Source organism: Pteropus alecto, unplaced genomic scaffold (genome assembly GCF_000325575.1).
Source record: "Pteropus alecto unplaced genomic scaffold, ASM32557v1 scaffold146, whole genome shotgun sequence".
NCBI classification, from domain to species: Eukaryota; Metazoa; Chordata; class Mammalia; order Chiroptera; family Pteropodidae; genus Pteropus; species Pteropus alecto.
In genome coordinates, this window is record NW_006442107.1 from 27023498 (window position 1) to 27032074 (window position 8577).

Below are 8577 nucleotides of genomic sequence, written 5' to 3' on the forward strand. Positions count from 1 at the left end.
AGGAGAAAATATCACATTTCTGGTCGATTTGTTTTAGCCCAGGAAGTTTGGTAGATCTCTAAAATCTTTCAGAACTTTTTGGATTTACTCTAATCTCACTGTTCTATGGGCCTTTTCATGTTTTCTCATCCCTAAAGTTTAATTGACATTGTAAATCTTCTTTTCTTTCCTCTGTCTTTGCCATTTTCTCTAACTTTTTCTTTCAGAGAAAACTAGTTCAAAATCCTCCTGCTTTTCCCCTCCCTGTCTGAAGATTGAGAAGAAACAATAACTGTCTTTTGCCAGAGGGTTCAATATAAAACAAATAAAGGTAGATATCACATTACTTTTATAAAATGCCAGCAATAGGAGTTTTTCTTATACTTAACACTCAAAAGAAATGATGATTTTGACAAATTTTTATATACAAGAAAAAATCAAGCTGCCTTAGTGCACAAAAGACATAATATTTCCAATGTTCTTATTATCACATTGTATATTTTTAAGATACTAATAATTGTTTGTTGAAGAATGACCTCTGTTTTATTACCTATGTTTAATTTGGTTTTAGACATATTTGGGATTTATGAACCCGCTAAAAAAAGAGAGTTTGCAGAGATAATAAAATAGAAGGAGGCCATACTCAGGTTTATCTCATTTTCATTCATCCTTTAAATATTGGAGTTCCCTGTGGCTGAGCCTTCCACTTCTCTTCATTTTACATTCTATGTGATCTCTTCCAGTTGCACAGGTTAAATAAAATCTGCAAACCTCAGGTTCCTGGCAAGATCGAATCTGAAAACCCTCCCATTTCAAACCTGTAGAAGTACTGGGTAGAATGTACAAAAATTATTTTAAATGTATGAACAGAGGTTCTAAGAGATAAAGAATGCCAGAAATGAAGAGGAAATGGAAGAGCAGAAGGAGGCAAGTTAATCATACAGTTGTCTTGAAGTAAAATTTTTAAAATCTTCCAGTAGGCGGCCTAAAAAGAAAGCCTCAAATATACAAATGAAAATGTAGCAGAATAATGATAAGATACTAACACATCCACAATCAAAGAGGGAATTACTACTACATCTCTCTATGCAGTTGATAGACCAAGCAGACCAAAATTAGTAGATATAAAAATTTGAGTACATGATTAACAAACTTTACATGTATATAATTCTACACCTAATAATTAGAAAATACGTATTTTTGGTGAATCATTAAATTTTTATAAAAATTAACAAGATATAGCCTTCAACCAAATTTTCATGGATATTGAAGAGACTATTTGATACAAACCAAACTGTGTTATCACAATGAAGTCAAAATAGAATGCAATAAAAAGAAAGAAGGGTAAAATCTTCACATGCTGGAAATGTAGTCACACTGTGAAAGAACTAAAAAAGAAATCGTAATGGATAAAATACTTAGAACTAAAAGATAGTACATATTAAAAATAGTGGTGTAGATTGATGTTTTTGGAAGTGTGGTAGATGAGAATTATTGAAAACTTACTACTATAAACACTTTTACATGTTCAGGAGAAAATATTGAAAATAAAATAACATTTTAAATAAACTGATGTGATTGCAAGAAATAAAAGAAAAAAATATAAAGCCAGGTACGAAGCCAGACCATCAGTCCAGGGAAGTAAGTAAACACTAAAACCATCAGTTTTAAGTATATATATGTATAAATGCTTTCAGTGATCTAGATTTTCAATGTGTGAGGCCCCGGACAGCTCACAGCCTGATAGAGAACACACCAGATAAAAGTGGGGTTCAGATGGACTATTCTCTCAGAGAAAAGGAAAGATAAAAAATTAATAAGATAAAATAAAGTCCACAGACAGACAACAAGGAAAATTTACTATGTAGGCCTAACTCTCCATGGAGGCTTAAGTAAACAAATGAGATAAATACAGAAATTGAGAGTAAATACTTAAACACTTCGATAGCAATCCTACATGTGCTTGATCATTGTTCCACTACTTTATTTTCATTATTTTACAAAAATATTAACTTGCATCAAGTTGGACATTTTAAACATGGTCTTTCATTGCAGATAGTTTGAGTGCTCGTCTAAACAAGAAATAAGGTAAAAAGTAGTCTTTTCCATCTGTTTTTGCATTATTGAATTTATTTAATATTCAATAAAATGTTGAGGGCCTAATGTATGGCACGCTCTGAGCTAGGTGCTAGGTAACAGACATGAACAAGATATATGCTCTGTCTTTAAGAATCTCTGTTTCTTAAGGAAAACATCTATTATTGTTACAAAGCAGTAGGACAGAATTTTATACCAAGAGCTATGACAGAGAGAGGAAAGACCACTTCACATTTCTCAAGAGAATTAGGAGAGAACTCTCAGGACGGGTGACATTTAAAGGAGAAGAAAGTCACTGGATGAGTAAAGGAAGAGGGATTCTGGACAGTGGAAAGGCAAATGGAATGTCATGAAAACACAGTGCATTCACAAACTGCAAATTGCTACATGGGACTTGAATCCCTGATATGAGAGTGAGGTGGGAGGTAAGGCTAGCAGAAGCCTGTTTGTTTCATTGTGCAAATATTTGTTGCCCTATCTGCTCTTCCTAATGGGAGGATTATAATTCTTTCTACATTGACCAAGTCAATTCTGGCCTTAAACGAGTAAAATTAACATGAGTCACTTCTGAGCAGATGCTTTAAAAGCTTTCATGAATTCATCCCAATCTCCTTCCCTCTCACAAGACCCTGCTGTGTCCCAGATAGGGGCTGTCTGTCAACTGAGGTCTTGTAATGGAGACTTGGGCAACAAAGCTGCAGCCAAACCTCAATGAACATAAAATGAGTGGGAAATAAACCTCGGATGTTGTAAGCCACTGAAATTTATCACCACAGGGAAATGTAGTCTAGATGATTAGCCTCAGAGCCCAGTGTATAGCACATCCTGGCAGATGGAAGCAGAAACACAGAGGAGAGATGTCATATTCATGTATATATACATCAACCCCCAAGTACCAGTTACAGACCCTCACATCACAGCCTCATAAGTAGTGGCTGCATTCCTCAACTGACAGCCCCATTTTGAGTAGAGAATTAGGAAAGCATTGATCTCTAGGTTTTCATAGGGTTCCCTGCTGTGTCACACCAAGTCACCCGAGAAGAATGACACCCTTTCGGCTGTGGCATTCTGAATGAATATTAAAGCACATCATCCAGGGATGATGCTATAACTGAGAAAATGAAAGACAACATATTGCAAAAGGAAAAGAAGCCCTGTTCTGCAGATCCAAAGCTTTTATCAGATAAAATTCAAGCCAATATGCTGGCAAATCAATGAAGGAAAAGCATGTTCTGAAAAATTGGTGGTGTACCAAGAGGAATTTCTGAACAGCATGCAAAATTTCACTTAATTTCTCCATCTCTGGAAGTCTAGTTGGTGTTGGTTTCCTAACTGACCATTAACATTGTCATTTTTTCTGTATCGAATCTAAGGAGGAAAAAACCCACTCTTCAATTTACAAATTCAAAATTCATGGTTTTATGATTCATTTAGATCTCTCCCCAGTCTTTCAAGGGGCAGCTACCCTTGGTGCTCCCCCCACTCCCCAACCCCAATGTGGGCAGTCAAATCCACTTTTGCCTACTGTTTCTCTCTCTATTGGAGGGACGGTGGTCTCTCCAGAAGAGCAAGGATATTCCCCACATCTTCAATCCTGCAGTCTGATGAGGAAATCTTTACGATGTCAATACTCAGACCCACAGCTGGCATCGGTTATCATATCCTCCTGAATATTAACCCTCTGGATATTGATGTCTCTTCAGATATCTCTGAAAGGAACACGGGTGTGGGTGGAAAAGAAAACATGGCCAGGTAAACAACTGTGGGTCAGGAACTCTCCCGACCCACGAAGAATCCTTTGGAATGCCCTGCCTGCATTCTTTTCTCATGGCAAGTATATACTGCAAGAGAATGTTTATGGTTATTCTATCCATAGGATTCTTTTTAATGCAAAATTTATTTTTGTAACTATATGCTATCATGTATTATGTTGTATTGCATTAATTTCATATATATGTATATAAATTATATGTACATAGTATATATACTTGTATTACTTGTATATGTATACATTATAGATATACTTTTATAGATTATTTAAGAGAATAACAATTTTAAACAAGACCCTAGTGCTGTTTTATGAAGCTATGATTGGCAGTATTTGCAATATAATAAAATCTATTCTCAGCTCTCCATTCTGCTAAGGCTTCGACTCTAGCAATTCAATTGTCATTTAAGGATGGCAGTATCTTAAAAATCTAAAAATTGTATGTTTCTAAGTTCTTCTATTCCTTTTGTTCCTTCCCTGCACTAACTCCTGTATTTGTTACTATATAAACTAGATTACCTTTCTCTGAGTCAAAAAATAACAAGGATCTCACAAGTTTAAAATCGAAGACAGAGAGATAATATCACAAACACATGGGGGTAAAACCAGTTAACTTAAAGTGACACTGGGTTGCACAGACATTAGTGTGTATCGATTTCTTCATTAAAGAAAATTTTATGGAAACTATTATTTATCTCTAACAAGATCAAGAATTGAAATGGTGCAGAGAACTTCAAACCATATAACTGAAACCACTTAGAACCAGGGCCCAGAAAAGTATTAGCATTAGTGGTGTTCAATGCCCAATGGGAGGGTAAGTTTGTTGATAATAATGGTCACTCTTGCTCAAGTGAAACTATCATTTGCATCAAAAAGATATATATTTGTATCCATTTTAGGATTTTGGAATTAATATTGTTTTTTACTATTGTCTTCAAATATTTAAAAATAGTTTCTAAGTTAAAATTAATAATCATGAGCTGGGGGAATATTTCTTTCCTCTCTCCTTTTGGTTTGTTCTATAAAAAGATAAGGGAAAGGGGAGGGAAGGGAAGGGAAGGGAAGTAACAAAGGCATTCTCACTGATTGTTCTCTGTAGAGCTAAACAGTTTCTCAAGTGACACTGTAACGTCATTCAACATTTACTGAGTTTAGGGCAACCATCTGGCGGGAAGTTAGGGTAGAAGACCTGTCTTGAAGACTTGTGTTTACATAGAGAACACACCATTTCTCCTTAGATATTACGATCACTTGGGGTGGCTGGGATCATAGTAGGGTTTTAACTCCCCTTCCCCAGCTAGTCTTGACACTACTATGCCTGCATTCAGATAGGCTGCATGTCTGTCATATGTCAGGTACTCTCTTAGTTTCTGGGACTACAACAGTAAACGAGGTCATAATTCATCCTCCAATGAGCCAGTAGAGGATGTGGGAAAATTTGTAAGTTGTTATAATAGAATGTGAGGACGGTCTGTAACAACAGGCCAATAGAAGAGGTACTTAAACCAGTATGGGATTAGGGGTGAGAGTGACCAAGGAACTGACATCTAAACCAAGATCTGAAACAGAAGTAAGAGTTAGTCTGCCATAGAGGGGTAAATTGAAACTGGCATTCCAAAGCTAAAGGGACAAAGCAAGAAGGAAAAGCAAGATGGTAGGACGAGTTTGTTTGCAGCAATTGTGGCAATTCAGACCCTCACATACCACACCAGAGGTGCCTCCTTTATCTTAAGGAAGGCTGAGATATTGTGCTTGACAATATCTAGATTGGAAGACCCATTTCTCTTAGAGGAAACCCAGTTCCTATCTTTGGACCTGAAAAAGTATTACAGGATTAGAGAAGGGTTTTTCCTAAGGCTCCCCAGAGTAGTGTCACAGAAAGACCAGGACTTGCAAGTCAGAATTCAGTACTGCCATTTAGTAGCTGTGTGACCATGAGCAAGTTACTGAACCACTCTGGGCATCAGCTCCCTCAACGGTAAATATCACATCCCACTTATATTGAGGATTAAATGAAATTGTGCATGTAAAACACAGTATCCTCCTGTAGGTGCTCAATAAATGTGTGTGCCTTCTTCATCTCACCTCTTCCAATTTAATTGCAAATGACCTTTGAGAGCAAAGGCTTAGCTTCCCACCCACTACACACACACATACACACACACACACACACACACACACACTCACACATATAAACACACACTCATTTCCAGTTAAGTTTCTAACTTGAAAGTTAATAGTAATTCTCCCTAGCATTGCTCAGTCATTTTTACTGGAGCCACAGATCCAGGAGCACAAGGAGCACCTTAGCTGTTGCTGTACCACCCTTTCCTGTCAAGAGTCCTGATGCTGGAAGCTGTAGGTGTAGGGTTTAGCACAGACCTTGCCAGGAAATACAATTAGTCCTGCCCACACTACGGCTGCCTCTCTGATCTCCAATAAAAGAAAAAATGTCAAAGCCACATGCTCCCACCTTCGATTTTGTTTTGGTATTTTTGAAATGAAAGACTTTTATAAAGTTCTCCTGTCTAAAAATATCTAAGCAAATTGATCAAGCTTACAAATCTGAAAGAACATTTATGCAGTTGTGTTTGAAAAATCTGAGCTTTTCAAACATATTAAAATCTACTGGTCCCAGAGATGGTTTCGCCAGCCCCTCCTTAACATAAATTATATATGCTTCGCTGCTTCAAAGTCTCTTTAGCATTAGCACAACATTTCTTTCCTTTAAAAATGCAACAGATCAAAAGAGAGTTGGAAATATCATCTGAGGCTATATAAAACAAAAGAGAAGCTGCTAACAAAATAAGAGTGCACTCAACCAAAAGAGAGAATGTAAAGCTTCAGGGAATGAGCTGGGGCAACCCTGTGAATCTCACCAGGAAACCAAATAATAAGCAAGAGAAGTTAATAATGAATGAACAAATAGATTGGAATTGGATGCTCTAAACCCTACAGAAGTAAAAGCCCTTCTCCTCTCTGTTCTTACTTTGGCTCTATTTCTCATTTATTTAAATCAAGGGCAGTGTATATCCTGGGCTGACCCTAGAAAATACATGGTCTTCAGAAATTCTGCTCTATGAAGAGTTACAAGGCAAGACTCAATATATAGGGGTTAGATTTTAATAAAGTAAAAATTAAGAATTTATCCAAAAATACTCTGCAGTTTAGAATTTGGGTTTTCCTGCAGCATAAAGACATCCCAGAGGACAGAGCAGAACAGAGCATACTCTCAGCCAAGGAAGAGCTAAGTCAACCACTACTATTTATACCTAAACATGTAATTATTATAGTTGCTGCTGCTGAAATCCTATATGCTCTGCCAGTTGATCACCCATCTATGTTTGGGGAAATTCGAATAGAACATCATTCAGCCAGGGATTGGTGGAAGCATCCATGGTAAAAATTCCTTAGTAAATTCATTGTTGGAAAAGCCTTCCAACAATCTTTCAAAGTATATAAAGCATTTATAAGTATATTATTTTCAGATGGAAAAAAACTGAATCTCAGAGGGTAAGGAACTTTCTTAAGGCCATTCCCCTTAATCTAGTAAGTATCAGAATTAGAACTTGAACCCTAAACTTTGACCCAAACCTTTCAGCCTTGTCCTGACACTTGTCAATCTCCCCTATACTGTACATTTTTTCCTTCATTTAAACCTAATTAAGCAATTAGACATAGCTTGAATAAAAATGTATATGAAATAAATTAAGCCTCTGTTCACTAAAATCCAGAGTGTGGGCATTGTAAGCTACTATTAATAGCATATTAGTATAAAATATTTCAGCCTACACTACTTTACAATATATTACATGGGTGTGATATATTAATATCCTCATTTTGTAAGGTACAGGACTATACCCAGAATTTCTAAGTTCAAGAAGATCTTGTCTTCCTATCATGTTTCCTTTTCAGAGTGTCCCACTATCTGCCATAGCACAAAGTTTAGGAAGTGGTTCCTCTATTTACAATGACCACTTCATAATGCTCAAATTATATTCTGATGAAAGGTCTATTGGCACTTGAGCTCTTCCTCGAATCAGCACAAAGTGTGTAGAGTCCTCTGGCTGGATCAGAAACTTGACTCAGGAAGAGATGTTCTGTGACAACTGAACCATCTATTGCCTGCTGCAACTCTCTTGCCTGCTCTGAACTTGTGATCTACTATCTATTCGGGCAGATGATACTTGTCATCTCTTTCATCACTGCCCTACCACCTGCCATGGCCCTTAAGATATGCTTCTTACAGACATCTTGGCTTAGGCAACTGAAACTCCTTCAGGCTTCTTCCTCATTAAACAATTTTTTATTTGACTCTCAGGAAACTGGAATATCCTTCCTTCAATATGTAAAATTATTATTTATACTATTGAACAACAAATAAGTTCACCTATGGAAGCTCAGAGAAATTGCCTTAATGAATCCTTAGCAATATAACTCTTTTGTAAACTGCTTCATTGAGAGTATTTTCCAGATTGATAATATATTCATTAAGGTATAGACCAGAATTTTTCAGACAAAATTTCCACAAGATTTGGAATAGCAGTTTGACATCACCATTCTACAAATCTGCGATACTATTTATTCTTTCTCACCTTTATCTGGAATGTATAACATGAGAGACAGCTGTTGTCTTTTTCTTTCTTTCTTTCTTTCTTTCTTTCTTTCTTTCTTTCTTTCTTTCTTTCTTTCTTTCTTTCTTTCTTTCTTTCTTTCTTTCTTTCTTTCTTTCT